Below are 13010 nucleotides of genomic sequence, written 5' to 3' on the forward strand. Positions count from 1 at the left end.
AGTACAGAACTTGGGAGGTATCTGAGCGCTAGGAAGTTTCACAGGAAAATTCAAGAGTCTCTCCCATCCCCTCAGTTCCACATGTGGGTTTTTTTTGTTTGTTTGAATTTAAGCTTATACAACATCCAATGTTAAGTTTACCACACTTAATACAAACGATAGCAACAGAAATTCACGGATTTCTCTCACAGGTTGCGTAACACCCACCCGTAGATGACACCATAAAATGTCATTGGTTTTGCTGAGAAGGACCCACATGAGCCCCATTGGTTACGGAGCAAGATCTATCTGTTAGAGATGGGAATTAATTCCTGTTTTTCTCCTTTGTGTAACTTTGTTTAATTAATCAGAACGGTATGGGGATTCCACCCCATGCAGCTCCAGTGCTGAAAGCAGCAAAAAAGATGAAGGTTTATGCTAACAGCATGGCAGCTGTCTTTTCACACCCTGTTTCGTTTTGTAATGAAACTGTTATCATGGTTATAAGGGAAAAGAAACAGCGCTGCCCAGCAAAGAGCCCCATTCAAGACCCGTGGCACTGCGATTCTGCGCCTGATCACCACCAAGATTTAGCCACAAAATTAAGAGTTGGGGATAATGAGCAAGTAATACCAAGAAGACGGAGATTAATGTCTGTCAATTGCACAACCACTCGTGGTATTTATTTACCTGCACATAACCAGCCAGCCGGCACATGGATATTTCCTAAGTCCTGGGCGGTTAGATACCAGATAAAACGCTCCAGGAATAACAACAAACACGTGGATAGATGATAGATTCAGGGCAAAGAGAATATGAGAAAAGGAAAAAGTTCTTTCAAATGGCCAATCACTGTAAACGAGAAGGAAGTCGTCAATCGCCCACCGGGGCTGAGCTGCCGAGAGCTAACAGCGAGACCTCTGCTTGGGGAACATCTCACGCTAGGAACTCTCCTTTCTGGACCTTCACATCAGGACCGAACAAAACTCCCGGGCAGCACAAAACCGGCCGTACAACGGCGTCGAGGGAAGCCGTCCACAAGGCGCCTTCCCCCCCCGAACACGACCCACCAGACCCGCGAAGGCGACTTCCACGAGGCCACCTTCGCGCTGCCGCCCGCTTCCCGAGCCCGCTGCCCTCGGAGCACACCTCGGGCGGCCGGGGCCCGCCGGAGGTGCCCGGCCGAGCCGGGCTGCCCGCCGCGGGGCGCGGGAGGAAGCCGCCGCCTCCCGCCCGGGCGCTGGCCAATGGGCGGCGGGCGAGGCGGCGACGGCCCGAAGCGGCGGCGGAGCAGGCCCCGGCGGGGCCGCGTGTGACGCACTTCGGTAACCCGACTCCCCGCCCCCGGCACGAACCGCCGCGCTGACATGGCCCCACCGAGGGAGACGGCAGCGGGGAGCGGAGCAACCTCGGCCGCCACGGGTTACCTCCGGGCACTCCTGCCGCGGCCGGCCGGGCCGGGCCGGCACGCTCCTCCCGGGGGAGGCGAGGGAAAACGCGGGGTCACACACCGGCGGATAAGGCGCCTGATGAGACCGGACACGCCAGGGTGTGGCTGCGGGAGCACACGGGAAGAGAGCACTTAGGCAGCGCGGGCGGGAGGGGGGCAGCCGTGCTAGCCGGGCTGCCAAAAAGCCATTAAAAAAAAAAAAAAATCCCACAACAAAAACACCCACAGTAACTACAGCACCGGACTCGGCGGTTATTGAAACTTTGTGTTAACTCCGAACACCGCATCCCGTGGGAAGACAACAACAGCGAGAGCCGAGGCGATACAATAAATAAATAAAAAGCGGCGAAAGAGGCAGCCGAGCGCCTTCACTCCCCGTTCTCGGGGGTGAGGCGGGGGGAACAAAAAAAACCGAAACAAAAACCCACCACCAAACCTGAGGTCGGTCGGTCCCGGACTTCCACGGGACGGACGGATTACACAGCGCTACCGGAGACAGAGGGAGGCACAGCGGCGGGGAGGACAGCGGTGCAGGCACCCAAAGCCAGCACACCCGGGCACCGGGGATGCGCTCGGGAGGGGAGAGAGGAATACCCGAAAAACGGGGCCTCCGAGCCCAGCCATCCGCTGCCGCTCTCCTCTCCTCCGCTCCTCGCTCCCCTGTCCCTCCAAGTCCCTCACCACGGCAACAACCGTATAGATATATATATATATTTTTTTTAATCCGTGCAGAGAAAAGAAGCGCCCAGAAAAGAGAGAAACACCAGGAAAGCTCTCGCTTCCTACCTGGGCAGAGTTCAGCTCAGTTCAGTGCGTGCCGAGGAGGAGGGGGCAGAGGAGCACTATCTAAAACAAAAGTGGCGCCAAAACCCCCCAGTAAGAAGCATTCTTCTTCTTCCTCCTCCTCCTCCTCCTTCCCCCCTCCCCCACCAGGGCCGGCGAGAGCCCAGCGGGGTTCCTGTAACACGCGGCTCCCGGCATCGGGCGTCCCCGGCACGAGTTGGCAAGCGCCCTTTCTTTACATAAAAAAAAAAAAAAAAAAAAAAAAAAAAAAGAAAAGCAGCAAGCCGAACGGAAACTGCCACAACTCTTCCTCTTAGCGGGCAGCCGCCGAAGAGCTCGCCCAAAGTCACTCGGAGGGGAAAACTCGCCCCACAAAGGCCTTCCCAGAGCTGGGCGGGGGGGAAGGTCACCAGCTCTTTCGGAGAAGGCAGCGAAGGGAGGCGGACGGGGGGGGGGGGGGGGGAAGGCGCAGGTCAGTCCCCACGTCCTCACTTGGGCCGAGGGAACTCGCTCTCGCCAGCCCTCCAGCCCAGTCACCCGGGAAGAGGCGGCCGGAGTTGCCCCAGCTCGGCCGAGCCGAGCAAGAGAGACGGGAGCGGAGAACCCCCGATCCCTCGGCACTTTCCTCCGCGGGGAAGCCGCCGGGAGCGGGCTGGCAGGAAGAGCTCAGCTGCTGGGCGGCGGGAAGGAGGGGGAGCGCTGTCAGGGGTGGGAGTCCCCTCTCCCCGGCCTCCTCCGACACTCCACCCCGGGGCACCGGCAGCCGCCCCACCATTTTCTCCTGCGCGCCGCGCGGCCCAGCGCTCTCCCCCCCACACACACCTCGAGCGCGGCCCGCTCCGTCCGCAGCGGCTCCGACCCCCCCTTCCCCTCCCTCCCCACCCCCCGAGCGGCCCGGCCCGGCTTGCCCACACACACACACACACACACACACAATGCCCGAGTCCTCCATCTTGCCAGCAGCCCCTGCTCGGCTCGGGAGAAGGGGGGAGGAGGAGGAGGAGAAGGTGGTTCTCCATTTTAGCTCGCCGAGCGCTGGGCCCAGCCTGCCCGCGGCCGGCTCTGGGGAGGAGGAACGGGGCTCCGGGCGGGCAGCGGGGGCCGCTTTCGGCGCCCTCCCGCTCTCTCACTCGCGCTCCCGCTCACGTCCCCCCCCCCCCCTCCCCGCCGAGGCGCGCTGGGAAAGGGGGGGGGTGGGGAAGCGGGGGGCTGGAGTGTTTTCGCGGCTCGGCCCCGCCGTCCTCCATCTTGGCTGCGCGGAGTCCCTGTGGCCAGCCGGCCTAGCGCCCCGCGCCGTCCTCGCAGGCCCCGGGGACCGCGGGCCCCGTCCCGGCCTCTCTCCGCAACCACGCACCGCGATCCCGAGTCCCCCCTCCAAACTTCCAGAAGCTTCGCCGCCATTTTCTAACTTACCTTGCCCAGTGTCGGCGTAGGCAGCGAGGAGGCCCAGGCTCGTAGCTCCGCTCCTATATCCCCGGCCCGGCTGCCGGTTGCGCGCCCGGCCCGGCCCGGCCCGGAGACTTGGCCGCCGAGGAGGGGGGGAGGTTTGGGGAGGGCGCGGGGCGCGGGCAGGTTATTTAATTTGGCGGCGGCGCTGGGGATTGTTTGGGGTGTTCGCTGCTCGGCGGCTCGCGAGCGAATGGAGGGCGCAGGCGCCACCTGGCGGCCACCGAGCGAGGCCCGCTCTCCTGGGCGTGGGGCGACACCTGCCGGCCGGCCGCGGCAGGGCAGCGCCGAGCGGGGTAAACAAGGTGGCGCGCATGCGCCCGCCGCCCGCTTCTCCCCCCTCCGCCCCGAGCGCGGGGCTCGGTGGCGGCGGCGGCGACACGCGCGCGCGCGGGGCCCGGCTGAGGCGGCGGCAGCGCCTGAGGGGGAGGAGCGGGGCCGGCCGCCGCCAGGGTGACGGGGCGAGGCGGCGGCGACCGGCGGCTTCCCCTCGGCGGTGTGGGCCCGGCTTTCGCCGTGCCCGACTCGGCGGAGGAGGCCCAGCTGCTGGCTGGCTTCATGCTCGGGGCAGGATCGGGTGACCGAAAGACGAGGACGGCCTAAAAAGGAGAGCTTCGGCACGGCGCTGCCCCGGCCCGAGGGGCGCGGGGGGGACGCCGCCGGCCTCGCACAGGCCGGCTGTGCTTTCCCGTTGCGGCGCAGAAGGAACTAGAAAACGGTTGCTCGGCTGAGGCAAAGTTCAGCCTTTCTAGAAATAACGCCTTAACTTGCAGGTTTTTTCTCACTGGCCGGTGCGCTCAAAGGCGAGGAGGCAGCCGCTGGCGGCGGGAGAGGCGAGCGGGTTGCGCCGTGGGCCTGCGGCTCCTTGGCCGGCGTCCTCGCCAGCGCCCAGCACCGCTGTCTCTCCAAAGCCAACCACAGCCGATCTGTCTTCATCCTGGTTTCAGGAAGCAAAGTCACGGGCAAGGGAGGCTGTGGTTTTGAAGACAAATTTACAGTTGCCCACACGGACGGAGGGTGCCTTATCTTGAGAACTACGAGCTTGCGTGGCGAAACAGGCGGATGCGATGTTTGCTGGCACTGATGGTATTTCTTGCAGTTAGGAGCGTTCCCCTGAAACGTTGCCTGCTTCTGCCCATCACTACATGCGTTCCCAGTTTAAATGGGCATTTGCTCCTAGGCTCTGAGTGCAATTCCTTTTTTTTTCTCCCTGCATGAAGATTGATAGGAACCTGAAATGATCACATATAAGCTATACAGAATACTTAAAGTAACCAGATATGAAATCTGTGATGCTTGTTTTTCTAAACGCACAATTCAGTAGTTCTTCCTACATATTTTTCCCCTGTATTGTGTAATGCTAAGCACATTACTCATGCTGAATAGTTGCACGTAAGCTTATAGTTAGATCAGTCAGCACAGGAATATTTTTGTCCTGGTAATTAGTCTCTAATCATCCTCTTGTGTTTATCTACTTTTAATTTTGGGGAGAGGGTTAGCCTAACTTAAGCAGGCACTAAGCTGAGTTGCTCTGCTCGCCTGCCTAACAAAGGCAGGACACAAGCGTATCCATCAGTTCCAGTCTTTTCAAAACTAAGATGAGGCACCGCGGAGCAAATGACACTTATAATGGAAACTGTGATCAGATAAGGAGTGTTTAAAATAAAAAAAACTGTAATGGGAGTTGATGTCACCTAGCAATTCTAGGTGTAATCTGTCAGTTGGTACATGAGACAGACTGAGAAAAATAAATTCTATTCTATAGCTTGAATTCACATTTCAGAATGTTTTTTCACCTTCTATTAAGGCTGGGGAAAAAATGAAAAAATCAGGAGAAAGGTTCACTTTTAGGGAACACTTTAAAACAGTATCCTGAATGCCTAGTCATAAAACTACGTTCAAGGTTTCAGTTACAGCTACAGATGCTGATCTTTAATGTGAATCTGTTAATGTCTGTCTGGAAATTGTAGAAGAATTGTGAATAAAAGATAATCTGTTAAAAAAAAAAAAACAAAACACACCAAACCTCAAGAAGTTTTAAACTTGCCTATGGTATATATGGTTGTTAAATTACACACAGAAATAGATGGAAAGGAGCTGGATCCATTTGTCCCTTCCCTGTACAAAGTCAGCTTCTGACACCTGCCAGATAGGCAACTTTTCCATGAAAATAAACTACACACTTCCAGAACTAACATTTTGCCTGCACACGGAATTCCAGTAATGTATCCTCTGCCGGAGATATAATAGGGCTACTCATATTACAACTCAAATCCCAAACTTTGTAAGATTATAGCAGTCTATTGCGAGAGCTGGCAGGAGCACAACACTGAGGCAGCTTCCGTCAGCTGTGCGTAAAATCCATGTATTAGCACGTGTGACAGATACACGGTCTATTGCAGAAACACTGTAGTTCACACTTGACCTCATAGCTGAGATCTTTAAGGTAAATGCATTCAACAGAAGAAAACGTGACATAGTTTTCAGGGTGTGCTTTTGAAGGAATGAGTGTGCAAGTACTGACAATACCATGGCAGAGAGTTCAGCCCATTTCCAAAGCTGACTCAGACCTTGGAAGCCCAGATTCGTAACACTGCTGCGTGTCCTGACTCACACGATAGAATTTGCTTTTTTAAACTTGTGACAACAAAACATGGAAGCACTCTAGAGACCAGACTCCAGGTGCAGCGGCATATTACAAACCATTGGTCACAGAGCCTGCCTAAGAGGAATTTGCACTCTCCAGTTCACTTCCTCTCTCCCAGTTGTTCCATTCAGCTGTTTGCCTGGCTGCTGTCTAAGCAAAAGTGTTGCTTCATCAGAGAAGGGGGGAGGGCCATTTGTTTTTGAAGAGACTGGTTTCATTTTTTTTTCCCCAAACCAGATCATTTCTCAGACACTACGTAGAGTACGACTACATAAGCAATTTGGTCAGCACAACCGAAGATGCGGTGCACTCCTGTAGAGGCTGGGAATGGTTCTGCTCTGCTCCAGTGACCAGAAGATAGGAATTTCTTAGGCCAGCTGTACCCTAGGAGGATTCCTAACACAGCACCACACTCGGATCACGCAAATAACCACCATAAACCAGTTGATATAGCACACATCTAAGGAGCAAACGCAACAATCTCTCGAACGCTGGGTAGGAATACAGGGGCAGAAAAGTGGAACAAGTTCTTAACCGTTTTAGTTGTTGTCTTTATGGGGGACAAAACTGGCTTTCTGAAGAGCCTAAATTCTGCATTTTCCCCACGAACTGATCATGCTTCTGGGACTGAGCCTTCCAGTTGGTACAACAGGGAAGATGAGACGAAAAGCAGTTCCTCTGCTAGCACACCACTTCTTTCTAAGCCAACAATTCCAGAATGGGCTTCTACCATCTGTTCAGACTTTGTGAAGAAATCAAAGAATCAAATCCTGAAGTTTCTATATAGTTTTAGCACTCTAGCATCCTTTCCAATACAATGAAAAAATGTAAAAGAAAAAAAAAAAGTGTTATCCAAGCATGATAGAAAGAGAGATATTTTAAATTCTGACCTTCCTAGAAAGGATTTATATCTGATAGAAAAGCAGTTCTGTGGAAAACTGTAGGAGAAAGTATTCTACAGGACTGTGTCATCTTTCTCGTAATAGCTACTCTTTAGGAGCTTCAAAGTCCACCATTTCTGATATTGAACCCAGTTCAGAGAGGATTTAACAAAGACTTTACAACAGGGACTTTTACTATGCTTGATCCAAAGAGAGCTCTTGATCAGTCACCCAGTTAAGAAACTGAGCAAGGAGAGGGTAGATACCAATTCCATGTCTGAATTAATGGCCAGAGGTTCACCACTAGAGAAGATCAGAATAAACTCAAGCTGCCAGATGGCTGATTCATTCTTCCAGGCAGGAGATTCATGCTCATGCTGTTTCCTTTCCTTTGAGGGCAGCGGAATAGGAACCCCCTCTGCAATTCCGTTTCCTCTTTTCTATTTAAAAAAAGAAAAAGAAAAAAAAAAGCCACATTCCCTTACCATTCCTTTTATTTTTTAAAAGGATTTGCTTACAAGAATTGGAAAACAAACCAGATTTTGTATACTGGATTCGTTCCAAGGTGAGGTGGTAACTTTGATGGCCCGCATTAAATAAGCCCCAGCCATATTTTTATGTGTGTAGTTGGGTACAGAGGGGAAAAGCAGTCTTCCCAGTCACATTTTTTTTTTCCCAGATTTTTGAAACTGGCTTAGTCACTCTAGGGAAATCTGCTCTAAATCCTTTTGGAGATGAGCTATTACATAAGAAACAAAAATAAAGACCAAAAAATGGGTTACTTTCCCATAATTTGCAGGAGAGAGATTGCACACCAGTAGCTCCTTAGGCCTTTCCCTGTTCTGTGAATAACTTCTTCCTTTTGCGATTTACGTAAGTCTCCCTTGTACACCCCTATTTCTCGCCAGGTCTTTCCAGAACACCTCACTCAAGTCTGAATTTTCTTTGATTCACTAACTTTCTGCCTACCGTGCTCTCAGACCTGTAAGGGAGCACAGAATCACAGTTTGTCCCGTATCACTAAAAAGGAAGGAAGTTTTAACTCCCCTTCGTTATCAGTTCTAGAAATGAATAGAACCCCAGTAAGTTGCAAATGCCTTCCTGCTAATTGCATTATCAGCAGCTTTAGTCAGTCACCTGTGCCACTTGTTACCCGAAGCCCCGTGCTGATTCCCCTATTTGAGGCGAGGTGCTCTTGCTATGTCTCATTCTTTGAGATAAAAACCCCTTAGCCATGTTTTAAAGTTTTCAGCACCAAACTGTGTGAAGGCCACAGCAGTTATTGGTAGGAAACAGTGAAAAGACCTTCTCCTAGTTGCAGTCAAGAGGAGTCGCTTTCACTTGAGGCATCATCTCACCTTATGTACAGGAAAGAGTAAGCGTTACCATTCAGGCCACCTCTCTTGGATCTGGGACATGGTCTGCTCCAGTTTCCAGACATAGGGAGGTTTTGGGAGACACGACCAAGACATTCTTGTGTCCTGTAGCTAAGTCCAGGCAAAGGGATCACGAATCAAGGACCATTTTGAGTCAGGCACCATGACAGCATCAGTGACAAAGTCTGTGGAAGAAGCACAGGAACCAGAGAAACATGTTTCAAATTGGGTAAGCTGGGTAAGTGGCAGGGCACGGTTAAAGGCAGGAAAGAACAGACTGTACGACAGAAAAAGGGCTGGGGTAAGAAGCAGACAAGAACTGAAATAAGGTCAAGCGGGGCAAACAGCAGCAACGAGCACTGAGCAGGGGAAGCAGCTTTAGCTAAGTGACAGCTGAAAAACAAACAGTGAAACCACATCATACTCTTGATGTGCAGGGCAACTCACCTGTCAGGAACAGAAAGCAGTTCTCAGCTGGTCGGATTTCCTAGGGCCTCCAGCTCCCTCGAGACTCTGACATGGAGCCAGGGGGTTCCCTGAAAAGGGGAAGAAGGAGGATGTCTTGTGGTTAGATGAGGTTAGAGTGGAACTGGGACAGAAACGTCATTATTCAGCTCAACCTCTGCCCAAGATGATAGAGCAAAACAATTATAAAGTCAAACACATTTATGTTTAAGCTTTGAGGAAAATCCTCCATCAAATGAATAGGAGAGCTCTATTCTGTATTTGCAGGCAAACACCAGGTTTGGATGATGACAGTGGATTAGTTTATCTTGGTCTTCTCCCCACAAACTACTGAGGCTGGAACTTAGAGGCTTAAAGTGGGAGTATACGCAATGGGGGGTTGTTACCTACATGAGAGATAAGGTCAAGGAACAGATTACTCTTTCAGATAATAAGCTTGCATGGTTTTCTGGGGCTGACCTACCACATTCCCAAGATCCTACGTATATCCCTAACACGGTTTCCTTTGGTTTAGATTTCATCAGCAGCCATCTTCAAGTTTTCTTTCAGACAGTGCTTCTCAGAAGTCCTCTCTCCTTCCTTCCAGTTGTGTCTGGGGCTCAAGGCCATCCTTGCTGCCTCGACTCTCTGACACAGCGGGAGGTGGAAGCAAAGCAAAGTGTGATCTTGTCATTAGCTGTGACTGAGATTTTTTTATAAGTGGCACAATGCATAACAAGTAGCAAGGAATACAACAGTTTATGACATCTTGGTGGTTTGCACAGATGTTCAAAACCGTTACGATAAAAATACTGCTTTTAGACTGTAACTTCCTTTAGCACGACTGTAGAAGTCCTGCAAAGCCTCAGTGCCAGCAGCTGTGACCAAAGTGTTTCCCCTCCATGGCAGAGGGCACTCCGGGGATGCTCACCATAAGCGCCGAGGACAGCGATTCCCAACCCCGCTCCCCCCGGGGCATACCCCTACCTCCGTCCTCTGTACCGCTGGTTCCAGCCATGAGCGCAGCAGAGGTGACGCTTCCAACCTGGAGCATGGGTCTTCCTCACAAAAACTTGCAATTGCTGATCAAGCCTTTACAAAGCAACCGTTAATGAAGTTATAAAAGGACTAAATCGTGATGCAGAGACAAGAGTCAAATTAATGTTACGTTTGGTACATTCTGTTTTGCAAAACACCACAAGAGCTGTTTAAAGCAACAGTTACTCTTCTGGCAGCTTGTATCCTACCAACAGAGCTCCTGTACCGACTCCAGTAACATCACACGGGTTGGTTATGCAGGAAAGGGAGGTAAAGTCAATCCTAGACTCAGAAGCCTCCCTCTGTTACGCAAGAGTTAAAAGGAAGAGACTACTGTGGCTTGACACCCACTTTTGAAAAGCTTGGATTTAGAAGATTAACTATTTGGCTTAAGTGATGACTCTCATCATGCCGTGCAAAACTAAGTAATATAAGAGAAATTGTGTCAAGAGTTTTACAGCAAGATCTAACTTTGTAAGATCAAAAAGATATAACATGAATAAATTTAAATGCTCTCTGTCCTGGTAATTTCTGGAAGTTAGATTAATTCATTCTCTAAAATTTGCAGGTGACCATATGTGTTTCTACTGAACTTGGCTTTTCAGCAATTATTGTAATGAATCTCCTAGCTGTTTTCACAGTGGGACTCTGCAGAAGTGTTTTTCATTTTTTGATAGTAAAAGCCATTTTTCAATCTAATAGCAAAACCCTAATTCAAGTATCTCTCCAATACGCTTCCAGCAATTCTAACTTATCAAGCATTTTATCTCAGCCGTCATCAATAGCTGTCCAGGCTATCAAACTGTAAATTAATAGTTATCCAAAGGCACCGAGTAGTTTTCACCTACCTTGAAATATTACATACTCACAATATAATTAATACCATTTTCCCCCAGATTTTCCTTGGAGGTTTTTTTATCCAAGCCATTTATAACTGAATATATACTCTCTTCTTTCCTGTCCAAGGAAAAAGCGAGTTCTTTCGATAAGTTAATCACAGAGCCATATTCTCTGAAATAATGCTCGTATTTTTACTGTAATGTTATGTCAGTATTTCTTAATAGGAATTCCTGGTTAAGAAAAAATTAAAGATAAAATCTGTATTTCAGCAAAGGTTCTTAATTATCACAGGTCATTTGCCTCCTCACAGAAAGCCACATTATAATTATGGCACACGAATTGCTGTATGGCAGCATCTGTACATCTCTTGAAGCAACGTGACAGAGTGGCATTCCCAAAGATGGCAAGATACTTTCAACAGCGTGAATCGGTGCGAAGCCACAGCGGGGTCGTGGGGGACCAGAGATTTTCTTGATCAAATTTTGAAGCTACTCAGTAAAACTTATGCATGAAAAAATAGTAGGAGGGAGTGTATTCACTCATACTTCAGTTCCATGAGCAAAGAAGGTCATCTCACTCGAGTGGCTCTTCCCATTTCACTATACGGAGAAGATGACCATCACCCCTCACAAGGCAGGATCAAGAACTAAGCTCGATCCAACCGTTCGCGCAAGACAAGCGATGAAGAGCCCCTGGGGCAGCACTGGAAGTGCTGCTCTAGCCTGCTCTTTGGCATCTACCCTTCTTGCTGATAGGAGTCAATCACGCACAAAGCAGAGGGTAAAAAAGAACACCGCCTAACAACTCACTGTTCGCATACTTACCACCGCAGAAAAACACTGCGAAAGCCAGAAAAAATCTCCAACTCCTCCTTGGCTCTATGAAAAGCTGACCTTCCCTTCGGGTAGGCCTTACACATCATGTGCTAGAACTTGCACGCCTTGAAAGGCAGAACGGATTCTCTTCTGAGTAGTTACTAAATACTGTGGCAGCAAATGTCATCACCCCTTGTAACATTTAATCCTAGTATACACCACTTCAGCTTGAAGTTTCATATGAAGACAGTAATCAAGTGTCTGCATTAACCTCCCACCCAGTTGTAATTCAATTCTAACAACCCATTGTCCTTAATTTTTGTTAATTTCAATAAAAACAAACCTAAAAGCTAACTTTAAAAACCCACGTCTTAGGTTAACAACAATGCTTTGAAGACTTTGACAGACTATTTGTCCTGCAGCTTCAGGCTGCACATACAGCTAACAAAAATAAACATGGGAGCACTGCAGTCAAAACTAACCTGGCAATATTAAAAGAAGTGTTTAAATACTCTAATTTAAAAATGAAAATCTTTTCATTGTGCTATGACCTTTGGATCAAGCCCCCCAAAAAATTTTAAAAAGTACAGACTGCTAAGATCTGTAGAGATACAAGCTGCAGGAACCAGTAGAGTAAGTCAGTATTATGTTTCAAGCCCCAGGTTTCAAGGCAGAGAGAAAAAGCTAAATGCATAATAAAAAAACCTGCATCTATGGGTTTTCCTTATTTTAGCCGCCTGTTCCTAAATTAGGCATGCAATTTCCATGTTTTCTAAACAAACCAGTTCCAGAACACATTATTAAAAACCCTTGTAAATCTCCCACATATCTGAAGCAGCAAATAGTTCTCCCAGTGCAAGTAAAATGGAAGTAAGAAAGATTTCACATAGAAGCTACTAGAAGAAAGTTACTGAATACTGATACTTGAATATATTCCATAGCTCTTCATTCCAGGTAACTCTTCTATAAAAATCAACTCCCAAGGCATCTTTGTCCTGCTACTAACCTCCTTTTCAAGGCACCTGTGCTTCTACTCCATTTATTTGCATCCTTCATTTCTATCTCTTTAAACACTCAGCCCAGTATCGGTGTCCATGGAATTCCTTCTCTGTTTCTTTAAGATACTGAAAATCAAATTTGAAAAAACATCTTCCTAATTCAAGCTGTCAAAATTTGATGACTATGCTAATTATTTTTTCACATTTAGCCTGAATAGAACTCTGATTATAGAGTTTTTAAAAACCTAAACCTACAGAGCAGTTATTTTGTTGTATTGCTAACAGGCTTTTTACCCTTTAAGGTTCCTAAGTG

General features: G+C 49.3%; 1 protein-coding gene across 5 annotated transcripts in view; it reads right to left on the minus strand.

Moving 5' to 3' along the window:
• STAG2 (stromal antigen 2) overlaps window positions 1-3849 on the minus strand; it is an 80941-nt gene extending 77092 nt beyond the window's left edge. For 3 of the 5 annotated variants that reach the window (XM_052813639.1, XM_052813641.1, XM_052813642.1), the window contains exon 1: window positions 3626-3848. The gene's annotated coding sequence lies outside the window, so the exon portion shown is untranslated. Of the gene's footprint in view, window positions 1-2215; window positions 2436-3625 lie in introns of those variants that run through there. The other 2 variants (XM_052813643.1, XM_052813640.1) reach the window with 2 other exon arrangements.
• Between the last annotated feature and the right edge of the window lie 9161 nt (window positions 3850-13010).

Source organism: Harpia harpyja, chromosome 18 (assembly GCF_026419915.1).
Source record: "Harpia harpyja isolate bHarHar1 chromosome 18, bHarHar1 primary haplotype, whole genome shotgun sequence".
Lineage (NCBI taxonomy): Eukaryota > Metazoa > Chordata > Aves > Accipitriformes > Accipitridae > Harpia > Harpia harpyja.